The sequence below is a fragment of the Myxocyprinus asiaticus genome, chromosome 13 (genome assembly GCF_019703515.2).
Source record: "Myxocyprinus asiaticus isolate MX2 ecotype Aquarium Trade chromosome 13, UBuf_Myxa_2, whole genome shotgun sequence".
Taxonomy (NCBI): domain Eukaryota; kingdom Metazoa; phylum Chordata; class Actinopteri; order Cypriniformes; family Catostomidae; genus Myxocyprinus; species Myxocyprinus asiaticus.
Window position 1 is genome coordinate 28,584,917 of NC_059356.1, and position 13,764 is coordinate 28,598,680.

Sequence of the window (13,764 nt, forward strand, 5' to 3'; positions counted from 1 at the left end):
TCACTTGGCCATTGGGCAAAATATGGCATGGTTTATTGTTTTGTAGGAGAATTATCCCTGGAGATTGGAATAAGAATTAATAAAAGTCTTACTGAGCTAGAGAGTTTCTGCATGGTGGCCCAGGCCTCTGGAGTCATTTGCTCATCCATGTCTCTCTCCCAGGACATCTGAAGAGAAGTAAAACAAACACATTGCACATAAATGTGTAGAACATGCACATATTTACATCTAACATTTTAGATGGGTTCTTCCAACCTTCTTTCCAGAAGCTACCTATTGCTCAGTCAACAGAGGACATCTCATAAGTGCAATTTAAACATTTGGAAGAGGCCATCATTTGATTAAGGTTTAAAAATACTGATGAGTTATTGAACTTGGGAATATGGGTTTGGTCTGCCAACATTTTATAATGTTACAGCAGGATTTAACTTTTCCCATTAAGGACAAATCATTCATCACTTTTACATGTTTGGTTGTGAAATATTCATTTGTTATAGTTAATTATTTCTGGGTTTGGAAATATCCATCTCAGATTGCTTATCATCGAATCATAGTGATATTGGTCACAGCTCAGTAAGTGACATTCCTTATGCATTTGCATAAATCATAATTGATTTCACATGCTGCCTCACACCCATCCCCTCGGCTAAGTCTGATTCTGAATAATACTGTCCAACTATGCTGTGCAGTTAACAAAAATCATTATGATTAAAAATAACTTCATAAAGCAATTCACAAATCCCTTAAAAAAACCTTAAAGAAAGTTATAAAGAAAAAGAAAATGTTAAGCAAAATATTTTGCTTTGGTAAAATTAATCTATCACAGCTCCCATCACTCAGGCCTGGCAGGTTCTCCATAAAGTATCTGACCTCCTCCAAATGCTCCTCTTCCACTTCACTTTGTTCTTAATCTGTAGGTCATTTGAAGAATATGAACTAGTAAATGGTTTGACATGTATTACATTTATCACAAAGGTGTCTAAAGTTTACTGCTATTAGAGCAACATACAGTATTTTTTAAATAGCAGAACCATAGCACTAACCTTTGCTCTGCATTGTGTAAAGCACTGGATTAATTTGGTGTTATTTAAATGTTTTCTCCTAAATTTCAACATTCACAACACGTTTTGTGAGTAGAGGATGAATATAAGCAGTAGACTGACCTCCTGGGGTTTCTGCTTCATCTTTTCCTGACCAACGTTCATATCATTTCGGTTTATGTCAATACCAGTATTGGGCCCTGGGCTCAAACCAAGAGATGGTGCAGATCCTACTGAACCATCAGACAGAACTGGATCTGTACTAGACAGGGAGTCTGTCCTCAGGAGGGAGTCAGATGAGGGCATGGAAGGAATAGGGAGCTTAATCTGGGAGGAAGATAGTAGTATTTAAGTATTCACATAAAAATTGTATTACTCTAATGAATATATACTGCACATAAGCTACATTTTCAATGATTCATTATTCCCACAATATCATTCTTTCAATTGATGCTAATCACAACCCTTCATTTACCTTGATTGGCTCTTGATATTGTTGCTGAGACTGATGTGTAAATTGTTGTTGATGATGTTGATGCTGTTGCTGCTGTTGATGAAGGTGTTGTACATGCATGTGATGTTGTTGGTGCATATGTTGTGGTTGGTGCTGCTGCTGCTGCTGTTGTTGTAAATGGTGGTGCATGTGCTGTTGTAACTGTGGTTGATGATGGAGGTGAGGTGCTTGTTGATGGTAGTTTTGCCCCTTGTTCATGTCTCTGTGCATCTCCATCATGTGATCATCCTTCCTTCCACGCCCTCTTCCTCGACCACGACCCCTTCTACTCTCTCCACAAGGTCCCATCATGTTCCTGCCATATGGAGGCTCAGGAAAAGGTCGAATACGTGGTCTACCCCTGGGTCTTGGTGGACCCTCACGTTTAGGTTTGGTGGGTTTCCTCCCTCTTTTCTTTGGGCCATCATGAGGGAGAAGCTGTGGGGGAGGTCCAAGTGTTGGGTAACCTGAGGAGTGGCAGAAATCTAAATCCCCTATCAAGGGGCTTAAACTGCCAACTCCTGAACCACCTCCAGACTCTCTGCAGCTGGACACAAGATCAGGAAGCAAGTCTGGGAGACGCCTGCTGTTTAAGCGGATGTCGGCTGGAACATCTGCTTTATCTTCATCATCTTCAAACTCATATTCTTGGGCATAGTTCTTCTTAGCCTGTGGCTGGGCATTAGGATCTTTTCGCTGTTTTAGGAGGTGAAATGAGCTTGTCTTTAAAAGTTTTTTAGGCCTAGAGGAGCAAAAGATGGGTGAGGTAAGTCCCCCTGTGCCAGGACCACTACCAACACCTACAGAGCCCATCATTTTGTTCCCAGTTCCGTCCACAACATGCCCCGTACCTCCCATTCCAAGCCCTGGGCCCTGAGACTGGATTAAGCCCAGCTGTTCTGTGTTTACAGTGGATGGGAGTTCATGGGATTTCATGGGGTCCATATCTAAGTGCATAGTGCCATTGCCAGATTCAGACAAGCTGTGACAATACTGCCCATAACCCTGATCACCATGGTGACCCATAATGTCATATGCACCTGCTCCACCACCTGTAGTTTTAACTGCATCCATTCCAACTTGTACTGTTCCACGTGCCTCTGGCACACCATCCTGGCCTCCTTGTCCAGCACTTCCACCTCCCCCAGCACAGCTAGCCTTGTAGTCCTCAGAGCAAAACATATCCTCCATCCCTGGGAAAAATGATCGATCTTCATCTTGGAGAAGAGAATCTGGAAAACAGATAGAGGTCAGTGGCACAAACCGCTGTTGCTGCTCTTGGCTCTGCCCCTGGTTCTGAGTTGTTTTTCCTACAGGACTGCTTGTGTCAAACTGATGCTCTTTGAGTTGATCCAGTTGTGGCTGGGAGAGCTGGGGTTCTTGTTCCCTGGGCTGGGCTTGGGGCTGTGGAGGTCCAGAAGTTGGTTGCATGTGGTGAGAGTGCTGGTGAGGGTGTTGGTGATGGGGATGTGGCTGAGGCTGATGGTGGGAATGAGGGGGTGGATGGTGTGAGGTCATATGGTGCAAATGAGAGGGGGCTGGCATGGTCATATCAGGCTCAGATAAGAAATCATGAAGCTCTGCAGCTGGTTGTTGTGGATGGTGAGGCTGATGGTGTGAGGGCATCCTATGTTGTTGCTGTTGTCTTTGATTATCATTGGTGCTCCCATCTCCTGCACCAACTCTTTCAGATGACCCTGTCCCTTCCCGGCTATTTGTCCTGGAGAGGGATCTCTCTAGCAAGTCTAGTGGTGAAACTGAATTTTGACTAGACTGGCTTTGGTTTCGATGAGCCTCACGTCCATAGTGGGCCTCCATAGTTTGGGACTGAAGCTGGAGTTGAAGCTGAGAGGTCTGTGGCTGAGTGTCTACACCTCCAGAACCACCAGTGCCTAATCCACCAGTTGGTCCAATCATTGCCTGCTGACTCATTGGGTGTTGTTGCTGCGAAGGAGCCTGATGGTTGTCCATTTTGTTTCGAGTGGTATGAGAAAGGACAGATTGGAGAATGTGAGTCTGGGAGGATTGCTTAGGCGGGTCGGGTGGGGAATCCATTAGGCCAAGGGAGGACGGGTTCTGTCGCTGTTGCAAGTCTGGTGTCTTTCGCAGGTAGGATAATTCTGAAGGATCCTGAGCTTTCTTGAGATCCATATGAGAGTGAGACATTGAGTGGGGGTGAGAGTGCTGTGAATGTTGAGAGTGCTGTGATTGTGATGGGTGTGGAGGGTGATGTTGATGGGTCTGATGAGTGTAAGGGTCTCCTCTGCCATAATGGACTACTGTACCAAGAGAGTCAAGTTGGTTAGGATGTTGACCATGTGAGTGAGAGTGTGGCAATGAGTCAACAGCACCTCGACCACCATTTGCACCAGTTCCAGAGAGCACTCTATCAGCCTTAGTCTGTTGCTGCTTTTTCAGAGACATCTCTAACTGGTTCTCTAAACCTGTTCCTGGACCACAAGAGCCAGCAGAAACTGAAGCCACACTGTTGGTGGTATTATTAGTCCGAATTACACTCTGTAAATGGTAGCGTTCCTCAGATGCCTTGTTGAGCTCATAAGCAGAAAGACTCTTTCCTCCATCTCTACTCTGGGGTATGGACTGGGACTGCTGCTGTTGTGAGGCTACCTGCTGAGCTTGTTGAGAATGATGCTGGGAGGGGTTGGGTGCAGGACTCTGTGAATGCAATAAGTGCTGGATCAAAAAGTCATCTTCATCTTCTTCATCTTCCTCTTGGGATCTCTCTACCCCAAGTATTTTAGAATCAGACTTAGATTTTGGTGGTGTTGTATGATAAGACTGTGTCTGCTGAGCTGGTACCCTTGTGTCTGAGTATCCCTGTGGAGAAGCCAGAAATGCCGGGGAAAGGACTGAGGACAGGTACTTGTTACCCCCATTTCCTCCAGGTGACTGTGCAGGGCGAGATGGTACAGGGGAGTGCAGACCTGGGCGGATGATTCCAGAATTACTTGAGGATGAAGGGCTGGAATCTGGGAGGTGGTATGATCCTGTACCACCACTTGCTACACTACTACTACCACCACCTACACTTCCTGAACTACCAGCTCCTGAGCCAGTGGTACTGCTTGTTGTGCTCGTACCACCTCCAGACACCATTAGGGCAGGTGAATGTCCTGTTCCACTATAGCCCATTGAAGGACTTCCTGCCCCTCCAAGAGATGGTGGCAAAGAACCATATCCTGAATCAGAGCCATAGACTACCTCAGCTGAAAATGAACGCCCCGTTCCTCCAAGACTTCCATATGCTTTTCCAGACCCTCCAAGGCTGGAACCAAGATCCTGGGCCTGTGGAGAACTGAATCCACCATACGGCTGTGGTAGGTGGGAGGGTGGTAGCTGGCTTGGTGAATATGACTGTTGCTGTGGAGGGGTTTGACCAGGAAGGCCAGCAGTTGGTTTGACAGAAGCAACAGGAGAGCCATATGTGGACAAGCAAGGTTTTGGAGGCTGCTGTTGTGTAGCGGTGGATGACACTGTGGGAGGTGGAGGGGGTTGGGGTTGGGGTTGCGGTGCTGACTGAGGTGGTGGCTGCTGCCTTGAGGGTGCCGAGGAGGTACTGGATGAGATATTATGATTAGAGGCAGCGGAGGAGGAAGAAGAGGTGGAGGAAGCTGAAGGAGGAGTGTGAGGAGTTCGAGATGAGGAAGAGCCAGAGGAAGAGTAGCCACTACTTGAACTGGAACTCTTTCCTGTTTTTCCAATCCCACCACCTGAGCCAGCTGAGGAGGAGGTGTACGGGGGCTGGATGATAGGGCGGTAAGCTTGTTCTGATCGGGGAGAGGGTTTGGGGTCAGATGATGGACTCTGTTCACCCAGTGGGCTACAGTTTACTCCCCCATGCCGATGATGGGGTATCTGCTGGTATCCTGATGCACTACAACTAAGATAGTGCTGTAGAGGATGAGGTGTGGAAGAGGAAAGTTGAGATTGCGCAGGAGAAGGTCGCTGGTAGTGCTTGATCACACTGTCTTGCCTGGGGACGGCCCTTTCCTGGGATTGTGGAGGTTGTGGGGGTGCAGGTGCAGAAGAAAACACAGAAGAATTGTAGATCTGGGAGGACTGGTCCTGAAGCTGTGAAGAGAGTAGATTAAACTGATGGGGTGGTAAATGGCGTGTTGAGGAGGATGCAGGTGCCTGTGGTGGGGGAGCACTAGTGGGCTCTTGTGACCCTCTATACGAAGCGGCCCCGCTTTGTGAAGACAAAAGACGGTCAAAGCCAAGACTTGACTGGGAGGGCGTCTTAATATGCAGCAAAGGATCATGGGGTGACAGGAGACCGTTGGAAGTAGGACTGAAGGTAGGCGTGTCTTGCAGAGATAATGAAGGGGTCACCCCAGGGAAGGAGCGCCCTGAGAAGGATGCAGGGTGCTGATATGCTGACAGAGCAGAGGAAGAGGGAAATGAGCCAGAGCCAGGTAGTGCCCCAGAAATGAATAGCTCTGCAGGGGCTGCAGTATGCATTGCTACAGAAACAGAGAAGGAAAGAAAATGAGAAAGGAAATGATTCAGCAGTTGATAATATGTTTCTTACAAATGACTTTCTTCGTTTCATGGTATATTTCAAAATTCAATATTAGATTGGTTATTGAATACAAAACATCAATACTTACCACTTTGCCAGGTGGGGGTGCGAAACTGGGAGAGAAGGGAAGAGGCAGAGGGAGGAGGCTGAGCACTTCGAGATTCCAAAGCAGAGATCAAATTCATAACTGAAGCATCTGGCCCTGAGGGGCTGGCATGTAGCCCAGTATCAAACAAGCCTGAGAGCCCTAAGAGAGATTATAACTGTTACAATGACAAAATATAACACCTGCTTAATGGTCCGCTTTTCTTTTTCAACACATCTCTTCATTATGGTACAGAATGGACTATAGAACAGTACAGAAGACATCTGTTTATATTTTTCATGCAATGACTTTCAATGTCACCATGACCCCCTTTACATCTGGTATTAAGATGCGTTTTGGGTGATCCGATCACAAGTGGTCAGCGTTAAATGCAAGTGTAAACGGGGTACACAAAGTTTTTTGATTGGATCACAAAAACCACATATGGATGTAGTTAAAAACACGTGACCACATTGCATTTGAGGTGTAAACGCTAATCTGTCCTGATGCCTTCCAGAAGCATCGAAGCACCACCCCATACCTGTAAATCAAGCACTGCGCTAAAAAAATTTTTTTTTTTAAATGTTGCCTGTTATGTGCGGCTTTAAAAGGAAATAACCATCAGGTCGGAATATCTGAAAAGGCGCATACATATACATGCACGAGCTCTTCACTGCACTTCTTCAGAGTGTCTGAGATCAACATGCAGTGACACAGATGAGAAGCACACACTTTAATAAAGAAGCTCTATTAAAACAGGTATTCCATTAAAATAATGGAGAACTTAGCTTGAAATGTTGCGTTTGTGCTTGAATTAAATTTCAGCTGCATCTGGGTGAAACAGTGCACCGGGTTTGTGCTTTCTTTGTCTTTTCTGACTATTTTGCAATTTATTATCAAGCAGTCACACACTGACATAGTGCCTGATGTATGTCATCATAAAATCAGAGACCCTCCCCTTAGAAATCTGAACATAAGTGGTCATAGGAGACGCATTTGACCATCCAGGTGAAAACAGCCATGTGTCTTGCCTGACCACATGTATTCGGATCAGCCGAGATGCATCTTAATACCAGGTGTAAATGGGGTTTATTATACTTATCAATCATGCTTGATACAGATCAATCAAGCTTCACACAGATGTCATTTTGTAGACCTTACCCAAGCTCCTTCCTGCACCCCATGCCCCACCCTGTCCAGAACTCCCAGGATGGTGGTTTGTTGCGTATCCCTGCAGGGGGTGTGGTGTAGCATAAGGTTGGCGGTGGAGGAGCTCTGTGTCTGGATGAGAGGATCTGGAACTCCCATAAACCAAACTGAAAAAAAGATTTCAAAGAGATGATATTGACAGAGGGTATGCCACAGACAGGTAAATAGAGTAATTGTTTGCAAGTAGCTTTATGTTTTATATGATATTAGGGGTTCTGAAATTACCTTTTTCCTTTATTTGTCCAGGCCATCATACACACATCAAAAAAGACTTAAAATATGTATAATGGCTCATTTTAGTAGAAGATTCTCATTTAAGATGGACATTAAAACCTCATATGGAGTGATGCGTTTTTCGCTCTTCACAATTGCATAAAATCAAGAAGAACATGTAAATAAATGCTTATTTTGAATATTAAATTATAAAAATAAATTTTCCCCTTTCATTATATAATTATAAAAATAAATTTTCCCCTTTCATAATATAATTATAAAAATAAATGTTCCCCTTTCATAACATAATTCAAAGCAATATACTATTATGGTTTATTGGTTTGCAATAATACAGTATTAGTAAGCGTACACACTACCTCAGCATCCTACCACATTTCTAAAATATATATTTTTTTTAGTATTAGACAAAAGAAGAAAATAAATCTTTCAGAACCTTTAAATCAAAAAAGAAAACATTGTCTAAGTATTTCAAACTGTTGTACATTTCTTATAAATTTTTTCTTACAGTATATCAGTTTAAGTTCTTATATATAGAGCTACACACACAATTACATTTTTTGTTAAAAGGCAATTATATTGTTCATTTAACAGACACTATAATCAATATCTTTGTTAAACAGATAAAATTTGAGGGTATTTCTGCTTATTATTAATAAATAAGATAATGATTTTTTTCCTTTAGAAATTAACTTTTCACTAATCACTTAATTTTCTGATTAGCCAAGAGTATGTACATAGTATGTACTATGACTTTCGTGTCTTTACAAAAAAAAAAAAAAAAAACTCTTGCTTAAACTACTTGTTTATTCTTTATTTACACCTAATTTTGCAAGACTAACAAAATAAATAATTCACTGTATTTTTTATGGACAATAACCAATAGGCTTTTAAAGGTAGCATGCAATCGTTGACATCACTGCACACCCTTTCAGGACAGTAAAAAGGTCTGTTGGGCTCTAGCTCATACTAAATCCCTGTATAGAGTATCAGTTGATCAGTTGGCATTATTCTTCTCACACCACAGCCACACACAAAGATTAGCTCTTTAAACAGCCTACTCACTTCCATATCCTCCCTCTTCCAAATAGCTTCGAAGATCTGATTTTGCCAGGCTTCAACTATTCATATTATCATATCCCTATAATAGTGAAAACATATAGGCCTACATACTGTATAAACATATCTAATACATTAGCATCAAATGTACATTAGCTTTCTCTTTATTAAACAAATATACAGTGGAGTCCAACAGCTTGACCATTGAAAATGCTTCTATTTTGCCTTCTTTTCTACTTTAATCTTTTTTCCCCATTTTATTTTGATTCAAATTAGATTATCAGCATAACAATTTGAGTGAAAAAATGTTTTTATGTAGTCTCAGAATTTTGGACCCCACACAGGCAAAAGTGATGCCTTATTAATAAATATTTAACCCATGACTGACAAAACAAGGCAATTTTCTTCAATATTAAATTATTTTTTAAACTTGTCACATTTACCACTGCTGTGCTCCTTTATGTGCAAAGATACTGAGTGTAGCTCAGTATTCTGATTGGCCACCCCACCTGTTGCCAACCAATCAACTGTCTTTTGCAGTCTTTGCAGACTACCTCTGTTGTTCCTTTTCATGAGAGTGGCCAGTTAAGTTGACAATGGCGGTTAGGATGTTGCTGAGGTAAGATACAGAGCGTTCATTGATAAAAGCTCTCTGCTGACTGAATTGCCTTTGTAATCCCCTCCCCAACAACAGGCTCTTAGTGTGAGTACTGCTCAGTTAGTCTAGATCCCTCTCACTCCAAGACCAGAGTGGGAAGCCACAGACACCACATACTGAGTGAGCGCGTGGTGAGGGGGTGGGTGTCATTCAACAGAAGCAGTGGAGTGGACAAGAAAATCTATTTTAAAACCTATCAAAGAAAGACTTAATTCAAACCTCTACACTAGTGCAGCATTCAATAATGTACCTAAATACTCTCTAAACAATAACTCCCTCAATGGCATGTGTACATCCTCTCCATAAAAACTCACAATTTCGTAGGACTTAGTCCAGAAAGAATATAAGAGTGGATCTGAATTGCCATTTTCCATTAAATAGACTCCTAGGCTCAATATAGTCACTGTGATAACGTGTCTGCCGAAAGCCTTAATAATTGTGACAAAACCAACTGATGTCCATCCTGAAGGGCTTCCATCTGGAAGTATGTCCATCTCTTTTAAAAACACTCACATCATGGAGGCAGAGGACTTGTGTAATTAACTGGATAAAGAACTAGGTTAAACAATTAAATGCATGAGTGAGAGTGCACTTCCTTGCTGCCAACTGCCTCACTGGCTGCACCTCTGGCATAATACATACGCTGTGTGTGATATGACAAAAGTACCCTCATGGTGTTTTGATACATTGCTGGATATGTTATGTGATATTGTTCCAGCTTACATACAAAAGGCAAGCAAAGCAAATAAGCTGAGTCATTGTTTAAAAAAGTATTAGTCTGAATCATGGTGCCATGCAAAATAGCATTAAAGAACTTGAGATAAAATTGGGAAATTGCATCTGATTATTTTATTTAAGCTAGATATTATATTTTTTATAACAAGCATAATATAAGTCCATTGACATGAAGATGTTTCTCCTGCAACTCAATGTCTTCACTTAAATTATTAATGCAATCATAACATCAGTACTCTCTTATCAAATGTGATCATCCAAATGCATTCAATAACAACTCTTTTGAACCAAAGAAGCAGTTTCACTTCTAGGTGAGCCAAAGGGATTGACGTAATCAAAGTCATGAAGATTGATGTGAGGTTTGATAAGAATTAGACCACAACTGGCTCTTAATCCCAAAGAGGCAGTCCAGAGACAATTAGGCTGATGATGAACTTCACAAGTAGCATATAAGGGATATTGAAGGACATCTTACATGTACATTCTAAAAGAAATTTTTTCTTCCACTCGTGTCTTATTCTCAATCTCTCCTCTCTTTTCTCATCATGTTTGGCTTACACCTTTAGTCAATTAATTAATCTTGTTAATTTGACAAGTAACAGAGAGAGAGGGGAAATGTATATACAATTAGTATATAGTATTTCATTTTTATTATGATTTTTATGTGGGTTTTTTTACTTATATTTTTTTTACTTATATTTTTTACCTAAACCATATGTTTATGCCTAAGTGGAAAAAATACCACATTGTGAGGAGTAAATATTTTAATGTAAATGTAAGTAACCTAAAGTAAAGAGAGTAGAGTAGAGATGAGATGAGAAGAGATATTAAAGGAAGGCTTAAGTTAAGAAGCTCTTTTTAATTCACTGTACATGACTACGCCCCATTATATAGGCGGTAATTCAACACAGTCCCTGCCAACAGGTGCAAAATGTTTACGACCTGATGGGGAACATAATCATGGCCATTAATCTCCATTAGAACTGTGCAGAGGTGTTAGTGTGTGGTGGATGTATAAGGTACCTTATGAAGGACAGAGTGACTGGTGAACCTTGGCATTGTAGAGTAATACCCCTGTGTTGGGCTCATCCCCATGCTGCAATGTCTACAAGTCCTGCCAGGTAATAGGTTTATTAACATTTAATTTTAACACATGCAACAACATTTCTTCTTATTAGAAACAATGTTGTGGAATGTGGTATCCTACACAGATCTAAGTTTCATTTACTTTCATGTTATTATGTAAATTAAACACTTTTGAGTTTCATCGTGTAATGGGTTATGCTTCCAATGCCCCAAAACAGCAGTCTTGCTATCATAATATTCAAGTGGTAGCAAATGTTAGAAAACTAGCAGTGAGAAGATTCAATACAAAATCATTTCATTTCATTCTATCCAGAGGATGCTTTCAGGCTCTGCAGAAGCATCAGCACTGAAGCTTGTCCCTCATCATAAGCCTGCACTCCTCATTAAGATCCTGGATTCTATCAATTTCCCTACGAGTCTACAGAGATGCTCTTCAATCAGAAACACAATATTCAAGAATTCAACTGCAAGCCAGCAGTTCCTCTTATCGTTCATGGATAAGACAGGACAGACTTCCAGCATCCTTGGATGTGGTCTCATATGCCAGGATATTAGGGAAATGCTACCTCATCTCAGACACCCTACATTGAAATACAAATGCTTTCCATGACATTAAAAACAGATGTGCTAGGATGGAATTTCTGCTACATACCATCTCGCACGGATACGAGAGGGTTCCTTAAATCAAGGGGTGATATTTAAAGAAAGAATGGCCCTAGTGTTGTCCTGTCATGCAAGGAAAAAAAGGGATCCACTCCAAATGTAAAATGTAACAACACTTGAAACATTATTGCACAGGAGACGAAAAGGCACCAGATTGTGACTGCGCCTGTCTGAATTAAGAAACCCTCTCCCACAAGATGAGATACAACCTACAGTGATGAATTAATCTTTCAAATGGACGTAGGTTTGCAAAGGCAATGAATAGAAGACTTTTTATTATATGCATCCCACTGTACCATAAAATATACCAAGATTATCCCAAAAAGTGTTGCCTAGACAACAACAGATTAAGGTATGCACCCCATTGAACGGCAGACTTCCTACGTGCAATGCCAGCCACCAAGAATGATTGCATGCGCGCTCTGTAAACTGCTAAGATTGATTTGGTTGTCACGGCGACTGATAATGTACGTAGCCGTGCGCCTTTGAACTGTAAGTAGGCCGCGAAAATAGTGGAACACACGGGTGCGCTTGAACGTACCTAAAACTGTGAGTGCAAGATATTCTAATAGTCAGATATTCCGGAAGCAGTAGACAATTTCACATTCATTCTAATATTATAATGCAGCCAATTCTTCAAAGGTAGAAAGCCTTTAAAACGGTTGTAGCCTTTGGGTAATGTATAGTCGGTTTTCAATTAGTCCTTCTGGTTGTAAAGCCTTTGTGGTTGAAAATATGTTTGCAGTGCGTCTAGGTTTATGTTTACACTCTGCACGGCTCGGTCACGCTGTAGTTTCACTAAGGAGCATTACACACAATTTTGGTACGTTTCCAAGTGGCTGCTAAAACGACTCGACGCAGGACAACAGTGCAATCACCAGAGATGGTAATATTTTAACTAGAAAATAGCAATCAGCAGCAGGATATGCAAAGTTTGGCATAATTAAAAAATATGCGATTTTGTACATTGTTACGCATTTACGAAAAAACGCTCTGAGCTTTTCAAAGTAAGAGTTAGCGGCCAGCCGTTGTTGTTCTTACAGCGTTTACTGTACTTTGTGTAACTGAACAATACATGTTGACTTTATGGAACTTCATCTATGCATTTTTGTTATTTGACATTCTGATAAAGCCCCCCGCCCCCCATGACAAAAGGTACCGCCGCGCAATATTTTCAGAATAAATCCCATTCCATTTTGCAGACAAACAGTGTTTGCTAGTTATAAGCTGCATACAGTAGCTAGCAACCACTTCATCCCAAATATATTTGATTGCTTCTAATTGGTTGCCTGCAAAATAACGCTTTGTCAACGTGCATTTTGCGCCACGCATTGCTCACTACGCCGAATTAGCATTTACAAAAGCATGGCATGCAGTGTCCTGTTTAGTGTGCCTCCAAGATAAACGGTTTGATTTTTAATAATACGCTAGCAAGCTAGCAACATCATCCCATCCCCCCTCTTTTCGCCCCACTCCCCCCCCTTTTTTCTGTCTCAGTCTACCTTCCGTATCACGCATTAACTCTCAATCGCATTCCTTGCATTTTCAAGACACCCCCTCCTCCCTCAGAAATGACAATACTGATGGCTGTACGTGGAGCCTCCGACAATATAATCAATGTAGCTCAATGCACATAGCACTGGGAACGAGAGTGGGAACATGCATTGCTTTGAGTCCGTCGGCATGGGCATTGTTACAGCCAGCCAAGCATATTTCTGCATCCAGTGGATGGAAGTATACTTGCACGGGCGCCTTACCTTGCCTTCGCCGATCTCTCGTAACTCCATCCCGTTCCAGCGCCCAAATCACCGAATCCTGTGCCAGGATAATTTCTATCCATTAAAGAAGAGACAAGGGATGAAGATGGAGAGATAGACAGGGGGAAGGGGAGGGAGGTATTTCTTAATTTTAACACGCTATCTCTACCCGTGTCCTTTCCTGTACGCGCAATGTCTGTTTATC

At 41.9% G+C, this 13,764-nt stretch overlaps 1 pseudogene; it reads right to left on the reverse strand.

Annotated features, from left to right (window-relative positions):
- The window catches only part of LOC127450447 (proline-rich protein 12-like), a 23,060-nt pseudogene extending 9,296 nt beyond the window's left edge, over positions 1-13,764 (reverse strand).